The sequence below is a fragment of the Cuculus canorus genome, chromosome 1, assembly GCF_017976375.1.
Source record: "Cuculus canorus isolate bCucCan1 chromosome 1, bCucCan1.pri, whole genome shotgun sequence".
Lineage (NCBI taxonomy): Eukaryota > Metazoa > Chordata > Aves > Cuculiformes > Cuculidae > Cuculus > Cuculus canorus.
Window position 1 is genome coordinate 114,718,706 of NC_071401.1, and position 13,558 is coordinate 114,732,263.

General features: G+C 37.7%; 1 long non-coding RNA gene across 1 annotated transcript in view; it reads left to right on the forward strand.

The window, feature by feature from the left end:
* Window positions 1-1,381: 1,381 nt before the first annotated feature.
* The window catches only part of LOC128850050 (uncharacterized), a 50,996-nt gene continuing 38,819 nt past the window's right edge, over window positions 1,382-13,558 (forward strand). The window contains exon 1 of the long non-coding RNA XR_008447535.1: window positions 1,382-1,535. This is a non-coding gene — a long non-coding RNA (uncharacterized LOC128850050). The remainder of the gene's footprint in view (window positions 1,536-13,558) is intronic.

The following is a 13,558-nucleotide window of genomic DNA, read 5'->3' on the forward strand; positions in this document are numbered from 1 at the left end:
GATCTTCTCAGTAGGTCCTGCTCTGAGCAGAGGTGTAAACTAGAAAACCCCCTAAGATCCCTTCCACCACAAACTATTCTACCTTCCCGTGAAAGTTCTTTATTCAGATAAAACCACATTTTCTTATACTTGTAAAAGGATAAGCTGAGGCAGCAAGCAGCAAGTTAAAGGCAGTAAAGCTATTTAGTGGTATCAGATTTCAGTAAATATTTGTATTAAGCCTTTCTTGTTCTTTGCTTGAAATGTGCTCTCTTAAAATCTCATAGAATCTGTGTTTGTCTCAACTTACTGTGACAACTCTTTTTTTAGCAGAACACCGATCTATGAGTTACTAAGCAATACTGATTATACAGCTCCTTATATGATCCTCAGGCTTCTTTTTAAAATTTATTTAAAAAAACCCAGCCGTTGCACATTTTCATTTATCACAATGAGCAGCTGACCATGTCAGGAACTGTGACAGTTTCATTACACATGCGAATGTCCAAGGTTAACTCTTGTCTTTAAGTAGACAAAAGAATGGCATGTAAATATGCATGCATCGATTCCAGCTGACATCTAGTTATTATAAATTACTGTTGTTCAAATAAATGGGAGGAAAAAGGTAAACTGATCTTATATATATACATACAAATGTGTATATAAACACACCAGACTGATTTGTTTTTAAAAAAGCTATAAGGTATAGAAACTGAAAAATGTTTACTTTATGTAGTTACTGGAAGAACTTGTGTTTACTGCTCCTTAGCCAGGCTGTTTGCTGACAGGGCATTCCTTTCATGTTGGTGACCTTCTGAAGAGACAGGTGCTGCAGTCTGCTTTGTAGGTGTTGCTTAGTGTACCTCGTACTGCCTTACAAGTACCCGGAGATAATTTACATCATTTCAGTAAAATAGTAAGTTACAGTCTTCATGTTTATATTTAAAGACTTTCAAAAGCCCTTAGTAACAGTAATTGGTGGGCACGTTACCTGAATTTAAACTGATAATCATATTTCTCTAGACCTTGAAATTTTTGCTTTACTCCATACCTAATGTACCAGTGGTAAATACATAACAGTATATTTGTAAGCCTTACACCCCCTGAAATATGCTAAAGTCAGGGCCAGGAGAGGCTTTACGAATGGAGTTAGTCAATATTTGTGTCCATTGCTTCTATTTTTAATTGAAAAATTATGACATAAAGCAGAGATAAAAGATTCAAATTGTAGTCCATTTACTAGAAAGAAGCTTGTGCTATTTATAGCATTTAAATTTTTCTTTAAAATACAAGAAAAGACTTCAGCTAAGTGCTTGTGTATAGCGCAGCTGAAAATCCTTGTTTATCTGCTGTGCTGCAGTTTGTGTGCCTGCTTTTCTCGTCTTGTTGTGATTACTGAAGAATGTTTTTTTCTTTACTTTTCAGAGCTCTACAGTGCTGACGTTTATCAAGTAAAGACACACAGCACAGCCTTGCATAAATAATGGCACTGGGCCAAGTACAGCTGAGGTGGTTGCCAGCACAACTCCATTGAAGTCAAAGGAATTGCACCACGGGTGAGTTTGGCCAGCAGCTCAAGTTATGTGGAACTTTAACATGACAATTTTCAATAATGCATCAGCTGTTTAAGGTAGTCAAGTCTGTTTTTGCTTTTTGGTTGAATACTGTATTTGAGCTGTTTCAAAAGAAGGAGCTGAACTTCTGCTCAATTGAGTGAATAGGGGTTTTGTTAGCGGACTGCCTTTGAACTTTCTGTTGTCACTTAAACTGTCACAAGTGCAAAATATTAATAACTTGATTTCATGAAACGGCATGACAATAATACTGGGGTCCAGAGAATTCCTGGGAAGACGGACTGTGCTGAATATTTTATGCGTTTTGGATTCTGCTCTTGTACTTAACATATTGCATTTTAAGTGATCAGATGGTGTGTGTTGCCTGAATGCTAGCTTTCTTTTGTACTGTCATTCAAAATCTGCAAACAACACTGATTTTTAATGGTGCCTGTTTTGGTTCTTCGTGTTGACTGCTGTATGGGTCTACTTGTCATAATCAGCCTCCTAAATAAAGAGCTAATGAGTAAACTACTTATATTGTGCAAGGACATAATAAAGTGTACTAAGCATTTAGTAGCAGGGCAGGTCAGTAAGTTTATAACAGACCTGATTTACATACTAAAGAGACAGAGGTTTATCAGAGAAAGCCAGAAGAGATATGAATGTTAAATTTGGGGTTATGAAGAATGGCAAGCAGATTCAGACCTCTGATTCATATTGCTAGGTACTACTAGGTCTCTACATATTAAACATAAGTGGCCGTCCTTTGAAATTTATTAGAATTCAGGCTTGTGTTTAATCAGTCATTATTAGTTTATGATTGTGTCACATTTTTTAACAGTAATTATTTTTCTTAAAGTCAGACATCAGGATCACACAGCAAAGGGATAAATTGTGGCATATGTCTAAAGCAACTGGCGACGCAGATATATCTTGGGACTTGAAGGGTGTCCACAAAAAAAACTTCAAAAAACTAGTGAGCAAGTGTGAAGGATCCAAATCATGTTTTGTTTTATTTTTTTAAATATCAGATTTTATGCCAGCATTTCCAAGCTTTGTTAGGGAGGTGGAGAAGACTGAAGTCAATTATGGGGTTGAGTAAAAACAAACTGCAGAAAACACTGTGTGAAGAGAGAATTAGAAATCAATCCAATTCAAGCTTGTGAAACTGTGTGATATTTTACATTTCATAAAATAACTTTGCCTCCTCAACTGATAAAAAACCCTAAAACCTCTTGGAAATAAGGTGTCATTTAAAACAACACAACTCTTCACAAGTTCGTTAAACTACAACCAAAATTTGAATTTCAATGAGAATAAATTTTAAATGTAACATTCTTGCTCATCAGTAAGAGTTATATATTACCCTGAAAAAGAATATCTGCCCCTAAAGTGGAGATGTAGGTAGTTCTTGTAGCTCCAAATCATATGGGATCAATAGATAGCTCTAGAAGAAATTCACCTAGTGATAGCATATGAGAATTTGAGGAAAAGCATGAAGAGAAACACTTCACCTTCTCACACAGAGAATGAAAAATGTAATTCCCAGGATTATTTTTTAAATAGGTTGCCATTAAATAAGAAATGCTTCTTTTATTTATTGTCTAATAGTATAATTTTTTCAAAATTATACCATGAACATATTGGATAGATATTTTGCAGGAGAAAAAAACAAAAACAAAAACAAAAACCAAATTCCAAACTGACACTGCCTTTTCTAAAAAGAGAACTAAAAAAAGTGGTGAAATACATTTGTTATTCTAACCACATGGATAATAAAAGCACTAAGGATTAGTCCAGGGGAAAATGCATCCTTGTATACTTCTATGCTGAGAAAAGGTCCAAACTGCAGCCCCCAGTGTTATTCTCTTGTACAGGCTGCATATTGTATGGGTATGAGCTCCTAGAGTCTCATACCAGCATAAAGCTATATTCAGCTTTCTTGTAAACCACAGCCTGGAGCTAACATCAGCTCTTATGTAGAATTTGTTCCATTAGCTACTGTTAGCCAAACAAATCAGTTTGCTGGAGAAATGCAGTGGGATCGGTAATTGTCTCTTCCTCAGAGGTGTGTTTCACTACAAGCAGTCAGTGTGTAAAGAATTTCTTATACATGGCTCCCAGCATTTCTTCTATTTGGCTCCCGTATCTTCAGGGATTAAGTGCTAGGGACAGCTGAGACTCCTTTAACCAGAAGAGTCATCACCTTGACTCTCTCAGAGGTAAAAAAACAATGCTAGAGAGATGACTAAGCAGAAATATTTCATGTTCTGCAGTGGCAGTTTTTGATAAGGTCTACAAAGTTAGTTAATTTCTGAGTAATGTAAATGTTTTACTAGAAAATCAGCCCTGCCTTTGTCAATGGGCAATTATGTAAAATTAAACTATATGAACAACATATAAACTGTCTGTGACAAATTATAGTAGGTAAGATCTCCAAGGAGAGGAAACACCCCATAGAAACTAGGTGGTCCTTTCTTTGACCGAAGATACTATTGCAAATCTACTAAGCTAAATACACATTTCACAGCTTGTTGCTTCTTGAATACATTCTACTGAGTTCGTTTTGTGTGCCAAGTACTTGTTCAGAATACACTGAACATAACATCTAGTTTTTCTGCCAAAATGGCCTCTGTCAAGCCTCTTTGCTGCGTTTAGCCAGCTACAAAAGCTGTTCCTTGCTACTGAATTCCAGTACCATCAGTGTTTTCCCTGAATTATTATAGAAAGAGCACTCCTTTCATTGCTTTGTAATGTGAATGTTCAGTTCCCCAGTTTTCCAGAGGGCACAGTGAGGCTATTGCTGCCTTGGCAAACAGAAGACTTGGAGAAGTTGCACAGGCTAATATTTTGCCTGCCTTCTGCTGCCTCTCTTCTTTAATATACTCAGGTTCATGTCAAACAATTTGTTAAAGCATGTCCTTAAAATCTTCCCAGGGAAGAGGGGAGTTTCATTCTGTTTGTGTTACATGTACTGCCTTAGAGAAGTTTCTCTCTCAGGCTAGCCTGCACCTGTCTGTCTGTCATCTCCCTGGACAGTCTGGAATTATAATTGCAAATAGAATTGTCAACTTTTGTAGAGATTTCAGCACAGTGACATGCATGCTAATTCTCTTGTTGCTTCTCAGCCTCAGGGTAAATAACAATTTACCTTGAATTATTTCAGAAGAACATTCTGTACAGGGCATAAAATTGGATTTGGTCACTCAGGGTTAAAACACTGAACACCTTTATTAATAACTTGCCATAGAGAGGTTACAGTGTGCAACAGGAAACACATTTTAGGGGTTCTAGTATAAAAGAGAAAATGATGCAGCTCAGCTAAGCCCTGTAAATCAAAGCCTCAGACTAGATCAAGGCCCTACAATTATGTTAACTGTTTCATGGCAAATATGAGTCAAGTGTACATTTTGGCAGCAAGGAGCAATCTGAAATAGTATCCTCATCCTTGCCAAGGCTGGATTTTTAAATTCCTTTCTTATTTAGGTGCCTAGCTACAAAACCAAAAGAGCAATGAAGTGCCCTTCAAATCACAAGTGGTTCCCATTTGTCAATTTAAATAAAATAATGTGGACACAGAGCTATTATTCTTGGGTGGATGTCTGAATGCGTGCATCCATATAGGCTCCGGCAAGCCCAAGAGGAATGTGACAGTGCACTTGCACAATCCTACTGAGCTCAAGGGGCTTTTCTGAAGAAACAAACTCACCTGCTCACCTCCATCAGACACTCCCATTTCATGTCTTGTGCTAGCATGAATGGTGGTCTAGCCGCTGGAAAGATAGTTCAAGTAGGTAAAGCAGCAGAAAATAAACTTTATTGGAAGAAATCAAATAATCTTCTGTAAAAATGGTATTTGAGTCTCTGCAAGAAAAATATGACATCCCACTTCAAGGAAAGGCTGCAGTTAAATCTCCCAGTGTTGTAAAAAACTGGTTATTAAGTAATTTGAGATACATTTATGGATGTTGTCATTGCTAGGTTCAAATTCATTGGGTTCCCAGCCCTTAAGCATTGTAAGGAAAACACTAAGAAAGGAACAATGGGCATTGCTTTGGCTGCTTGGAGTTACTTAGCCTGAGTTTTTGAGGCTAGGTGAGGCCAGCAAGATAGATTTTGTTTATCAGCAATGTATGGATGCTTGGCCATGCTATAACTGACTGTCACTTTTCTGCATGTTCCTGCATCCTGAAGATTATTAATTTCTCCCATTGTTTCCCCCAGCTTTTGCTACATTCTCCCTGAGGGGGTGGTACACTGTCACACTTGCATAATGATTTCTAGAGTATATTTTCAATAACAAGATTTGGTTAGAACAACCCTAAATACTTCCTGTGATGCTTTTGAGGAAAAGCCGTATGTCTTGACAATTTGTACTTCTGTTATGGCTTAGGCATGGCTTAACCACGAAGTTATAATAAGCCAGATTGTGGAGGAATGCTACCCATTATTTTTATAATATGAAAGCAGTATTATAGAAGAAGGATATCGGGCCCCAAGTTTGCCTGATTTTCCCCAGCTATGTTAATTGGACTAATAGGATGTTACCTCAGCATTGAGACTCTTCCCTGTTTTGCAAACAGCTGCTTCATAACCTTTTCAAGAGCTCGTGAACTGATAGACAGAGACCTTGCTTAGGGTGAGTCAAGCAAATTTACTGATGTGTAGGCTTAGAGACCAGTTCTGCTTCAAGGAACTTCATCTGTCTATATTTTTCAAATCAAGAAAAACATTTTCACAAATAAAGCAAGTCAACATCTGATTTCATGGTAATTGTAATTTAGCCTATTATTTCATGAAAATACTATCAGAGGCATTCAGAAGAGGAAGGAGAGGATATTAAGTACTCAGGCATCCAGCTTTGCATACGCAGAAGGTGGGATTAATCTCTTTGCCAGTTAAACTGTCTTGAAGAAGCTCAATCAGTTAATTAGAGAACACGAGGAATGAAAACAACATGAGATGCTCACTGCTGTTTTCCTTCAACAATGAAATCAGTTAAGCCACTAGAAACCTAATCAGAGAGTTACAAAGATCTTAAGTCCTTTCCCACACTGGGAATAGGGTTGTACTGGCTCAGCCTATACAGAACAATGCTGTTACTTGTTTAGTTTCACTGTCTGCCACAACCATCATGTACAGAGTTTTTGTTTGAGGTGGTTTGTATATGCATTTTGAAACACTGATGCTGGCCTCAGCCATGGATGTGTGGGCCTCGTATCACACAAGTGGTGTGCAAGCATACCAGTTTCCTCATCTGTAACTTATTTTGTCTCCTCTGGTTTTACTCTGTTCACTATAAGCTGCAAGAACTTTGTGCTTTCACCTGTGCATATCAGCAGTTCAGAAGAGGCTTTTTTTCTACCCCAATTTTATGTGTATTTGGGTTATACACATATTAATGCATGCATGTAATGCGTATCGACATATTTATATCTATATACACATGCACATAGAATACATGTGAAAGTTACTAGCAGATGTGAAATCTTGAACTTATTTTGGTTTATTTTTAGATAAACAGTAATTTACATCGGAAATTATATCACTGTAATATTCATTGCCAGAGCACTTGAGATAAGCTTTTATTTGGGTGTGGAAACTATTGCCCGTTATTATTTTCTTTTTTACATTGCATTTCCACCTCCCACAGTTAATTGGTTCCAAGAGACTCTGGTTGCCACCATCTTTTCCAATGACTTCTTGTTTGACAGCAGGCATTACTCATGTGTTCGTCAGCATTGTCAGCTCTGTCTTCGGATTTCAGAGCTTACTACTAGCTGACTAAAATATGCATACATTAATACAGATGTGCTCATGCTACCATGTCTTGTCTGCTTTATCTGATTTTTTTCTTCAGGTGTTTTCTTCTGCCACTAGTTGCCATTTCCCTTCTAGAGTGCAAAGGCGTGTGTGTGTCAAAGAAAAAGAAGCATGCATCCCTCACAGAGAACTAAAGGCCACTGTTATGGCATATCTTGCATATTTTTTTCTTTGACAAGTTATCAGATTTTCTTGATGTCATTATTTGTTCCTTGCAGTGGAGATGTCTGCTGGCGGCTTAACGAGGTTTTGAATGACAGTCAACATCTCTGCATCCAAAAACAATGGATGAATGTATTCATTTGAATCAATATTAAGTAGATCAGTGAGTAGCTTGAGGTGGAGGAAGCTCTTCTGTCTCTCACACACACAAATATAGTCAATCTCACTTTATCTGGGAACCTAGATTTATGTTTATGCTAAGTGTTCATTATCTTCTCTGCAAAACACTTATTTCATCAGTCTTAAGAACATGTATCAAAAGATGGTTAGTTGTGAAGAGCCTGTGTAAGTCAGCCAATGGTGACCTTTGAACATGGAAAATGAAATGTCATGGCGGATTTTACTCTGAAAGCTACTCACAAGTAGTGGAAACATTTGGAGATTTTACTGTTCACTAGAGCAAGAGTAAGCTTGGGACAAATTTTATTTTTTGTCTTCTTTGCCTTTTTTTTGCCTCTTTCCCTCACCATCCTCCAATGAATTTGTGCACAACAAGAAACAATAACCTGAATCACAAATTTCGCATCAGTTACTGAACATAGACTAATGTTGGTGTTGTACTTTTTGTCTCACTTGAGACAAAGTTATGCAGATAGAAAACAGATTTTCTTAAACCTATCAGCTTTGTCAACTCCCAGCAGTGGCAATAACTGGGAGCAAATAAGAATCTCAACAATGCTTTTTCACCCACAGATTCCCAATTCAGTTAGTTAGGTATTGTAAACCTGACTGAAAGCAAAATATTTTATCAAGGTTGTCTGTCTTTCTGCCTCTGACTAATACACCTTCATTACCAAAGGCAAGAGAACTAATAAGATTGTTGTACATTGACTGATTCCCTTATTTCTAGACCAAGAAAGTAGGTTTTCCAGGGGGTTTGCACCTGTGCTCTAGACTGGAACAGAGAATGGTCAACTAGCTCACTGTCATCTTGGGGCAAAGCTTAGTGTTTGCAGAAACCTTAGATAACTTGGGAATGATCTCTGTGGTGCTGGAAGGTTAAGATGAATCTCCAGGGAAATTATTTCCCCGGGGGTGGGGGGGGGGGGGGGGCAGAAATCAACAGCTCTGTGGTCACTTTCACATAATAATTCTGCCAGGCTTTGATACACTTTTAAGAATAACCCTTATTCAGTATTTAAATGCTATTTTTTGTATTGTATGGAGGACAGAGATTTTGCTCCAAGACAATCAAACATAACCAAAGAAGAAACTATATCACTCAACCTCTTCTGAGCATGAGATTTTTAAAGACTAAACAAGTAAATTTTAAATAAATAAAGAGCATGTTCCTTAAGCAGTAGCGGCTACCTTAGAAAACAGATGTGCTAGAGCCAAGAGAAATTGAAAACTCCCTTATGCTCAGAGGGCAGATGATGTACTAAAGGGATAGATTATAGCATGAGCAGATTATCCTTCTGAACTAAAGCCTCCTCTTTTTCTTTTTTTTTTTCTTCTGAGAAAGGAGGTGAATTTGGAAAGAAAGGAAATAAACTACTTGTGTCTTAGAGAGACATCTTCCCAGGATCAAACATCCCACTTCATTAACACTTGCATGTGCTTATGAAACACATATGATGTCTATGCAAATAGACTCAGCAACTCAGTTGTAATAAGTTAGAGCTTTATAATGTTCTTTATGTGCTTCTCAATGTGACCATGTATTTTGTTTCGATCTATAAACATCCACATGTCTAACTGTCAAAATCTTATTCTCCTGCTATTGCTGTCAATATTAGCTAGAGTTTCATCGTTTGCTTTGAGGAGGAGAGGACAAGTTCTCATTTGTTACTGGGATATGTTTTTTTGCATGAGATGAGAACTTATGCACAGTACTCATGTGAAGGAAGAAGTATTTCCCAGATCACACATAGTCAAGGGAAACTGAAAGAAACTCACTTTGTAAGGTTATGATCTTTTCTACATTCCACAGTGAATCTTGATGTCACTTCTGCTCTAATTTCATGCTATGAAAGGACACATAGACAGCAGGTCAAATTGGAAGAAATTCACCATTTAGATCTGAAAAGAGCCTTCAGCTACAATGGGCTCAGCACTTCATAACACAAAATGGAACCTTTTTATAAAAACACTGAATAGGATTTATCATTTATTTGTAATTCAACCAAGAATGAGCTCAAAAACAGAGGATGGAAGGGGGAATAAATGAAAAAATGTGAAGGAAAAAAAAGCATAAGAAAAGTAAAAGATGACATAGAGGCAGAACAGAGTGTTGCACAGAGAAACAAATGTGCTTCTCTGCACTCAACACATCAGAAATGCCTTAAACTGCCCCCCTCCAAAAGTGTCTCACCTTTAATGATATTGACTGGAGTGGGGTAGCTGTGCATGATAAAGCATGATGGGATGCATAGAGAACTTGCTTTCTCCAAAAGTTATTGCCTGTATTGAAGTTTTCTATTACTTTTCTTGTTGACATGGCATTATCAGAATTTTGATCTGAATTGGTGTATTTTCCCATTATTTATATTTTTCTGCTGTGGAGAGTTTTATCATTTGTGAGGCATTTTTACACTATGTTTTTTTTAGTACCGGCCTAACTTTGTTACACAGATAATGCCATTAAGAGCACCCCTAATTTGGGGCCCACCGTGTGACTCGTGAGGAACCGTGCAGTGGAGGCTCAAGGAGGTTATGCATTGAACATAGGAGCGAAGGAAATAGTCCTGTATGCCTTATTCCCTTTCTGAAGGTTTATCAGAGCCAAGTAGGCAAGCAAGAGGGATTCTTTGACTTCTTTGGTTCCTCATTTTTTCTTTCAGTTAAATATATCCCTTACAGCTAAAATTTTTAAACCCTCAGGTAGTCAATCTAACATGTTCACAGGCTAAACATAACTGAAGGCCACAGTCAGTACCATTGTAAAAAACACGCTCGTCAATGACCCTTTTTTAGAATGCATAGCCATTGACTAATTCACCACAACAAGAGGCTGTTAGAGTGGTATTTTGCAGAACACAGTCCAATCTTCTAATAAAGACCTGGGATGCTGAGTGCTTCCTGAAAGATGCTTCTTGCAGCCACTTAATACTGATGTTAGGGCAAAGTACTTAAAAATGCATCGCAGATGGCTCACAGTGATGATGCCGGAGGAGGCATCATTTTATTCCTGTTCTTTTGCTGATTACTTTTGTCGTATTGAGCAAGACAGCAAGCTGGGGCAAGAATGAAATATGATGTCTTTTCCATGAACATTTTGAAAGACACTTGAAACGTTTTTTGTTTTGAAAATGAATTATTCAGTTTTGCAACCTAAAAGGGAGGCTTTTTTTTTTTTTTCATTTGGATTAGAAATGGGAAGCACTAATTTTATATTTTCATTTTTCAATGCTGGGTTTTTAGTTACAAAATGAACTGGGTAGTAGTTGTGGACTTCCTAGAATCTACTGAGTTAAAATGTACAAATACACATATGTATGTGTAAACATAATACATATGTATAAATTTATGTAACTGTATATATATAGGGTTATGAATGTATGTAGATATAAGAATTTGCTTGAAAACAACTAAGAATGTTCCCAATTCCAGTCTCTGTCTTCCGAGAGGTTCTGAAGTGTTGGAGAGGGCCTAGATTTATCAGGCGTGATAACCTTGTCTTGCCATATATAAGGTTTGCCTGTGAATCAGTATCTCCTGTGAACTTTGGTTAAGAGTTTTAGGAGAGTTCAGATGGGAGTAAAAGATGTGAGAAGTCAGGTGGATAAATTGGAAAGGGCTCCTGTATACCACGGCACATTAATACTCTCTCCCCAAATATCAAAACATAGTAACTATAAAAGCAGATCTGTGCAGTCTTTCTGGTGTTATGATTCTAGTTCAGCTTAAATTGTCAGCTGAGAGCAAGAACTTTCCCTTCTGAACTCTAGTGACAAAAAACAATTGCCCTCTGTCGAGACTGATCTTTCCTTCTCACCTTGAAAACTGTTGGTGCTTTAGTAGATCATGCCAAAAAGTCCTGTCTTTCTAAGGGACCTAGCGCAGAGTCCTAGTGTAGTCTACTAAATAGCTTCTTTGCTGTTTGTACTATTTTGTTGCTTGTTATTAAGATTAAGAAAACAGTTCACTGCTCTCTCTGCATTATGGCTATCCATGCAAATGCCCAAATGGTCCCTTTCCCCTTTTTCCTGAAGCAGCAGTCCCATGCCTTGGATGCAATCCCTCCTGTTTCACAGACATATAGATAAGGCACTGCACGGAGTCACCAATTTCCATTTATTTCAGGTACCAAATTTGAGACACTTAGAAAATCAGTCCTTGGAATGTTTTACTGTTGTGTGGTACCGTATTTGTTCAGAGTAGGTTCACCTAAGCAAGTGACTCAGAATTTGACATCCTCAACTATTTTAAATATCAAACCTGAGGTATCCAGACAATGGATTACTTCAAATTTGATAAGTATTGATGAGAAAGCTATACTTTAGGCAAATTATCTGCCATCATAGAGAAACTCACACTAGCAAAGCCATGGTATTGCAATATAACACGGTATAAAGTGGTATGATGCTGGTCCTTCTGTTGTCTTGGAGAGCATCCAAACCAACACACTATTCAGAAGAGACATCCTACTCCTGATGTAATGTTGTATGGAACAGTCTGAGACTGACTAACCCATTTGTTGACATCTGCATCTTCCTAATTCAGAAACACACTGAACAAAGTCTAGCTAACTAGGCAATTCCACATAGGATTCTCAAAAAAAAAAGGCAAAGGTCAGTTTACAACAAATTATTAAACTGCAGTACAGGACTTCACAGTGAAACAGGAAATCTGAGTGCTGCTTAAACAAGAATTAAAAAAGCCAGAGTCTCAGACTGAAAGGCATAAACCAAATTAAATCCACCTGGAATTAACGTGATTCTTTTATGTTAAAGCCCAAATGATAGAAACAAATGAAAATTTTGCCACTCAAAACAACTGAGAAACTGACCTGTGTCAGAAGTTAAAAATCCCCAACTCTCTATGATTTTGGCACAAATGGCGTACAAATAAGAAGATCAAAAAGAGCTGTGTATCCTTTGCAGTTCAAATACATGGTAAGCATAATAAAGTTAAATAAGTGAGGGGTTGAAACTGGGTTAGAGAAATGTGTAAAAGGCATGCATTTCTCATAATATTTCATCTTTTTAGTTGTGTTTTCAGGTTGTTTCATATACTTTTGATATTCCCTGGGAAATTCAGTTTTTCTCAGGTCAGAAAGAGGACGCTCCAAATTTCAGGGAGGAACTTGAGTTTACTGGAATTTTTAGCACGAGTTCACTGGGAAAGGAACTTTCTAGGCAGAATATTTGCCACTGGTTGACTAACTGGGAATGGATTGTACCCTTGTAGCAGACAACTTATTAAAACTCTGAAGGTAATGTGCAGTGGTCTTTGACAATCAGCTGACAAACGCATCTATTTCCCAGAGGACAGGTTTTGATCTTGCCTAGAGCCCAGGGAAGCTGCATGTTGCTAAAGCATATGCAGCAATGGGAAAGGTGAATTTCCACAGGTGTGTGGTACCACCCTGTCCCAGAGGATGATGTTCCCCCAGCAGAGTCTGAGGCCAAAGCTTGGCAGCTCAGTGCCAAAGACCTAGTGGGAGATAAGGAGCAGGGTTCTGCAACTGGGTGGCTGGGAAGTGCTCTTGGGTTTTCTGAGGACAGTTTTGGTGATGGAGCCGTTAAAAGAAGCACGAGGGAGGAACAGTAACATTTTAAAACTGCAGGGCGGTTGAGAGGTGGGCAGTGAAGATCTGTCAGTATCAGGAAAGCAAAAGAGGGAACATTAAAGGAAAAAGTACCTGGCCCAATCTTTTTGTGGCTGTGATATGTACAAATGTTGAAAAATATGTTTTAATAAAAAAACTACTAAAGTTTTTGAAAACTTTGGGAGACTTTTTTAATACATTGTTAAAGCTTGAGCTATATATTCTGTTTAAGGCCAGCCAGGTTATTAAACTTCCATTTTCCAAA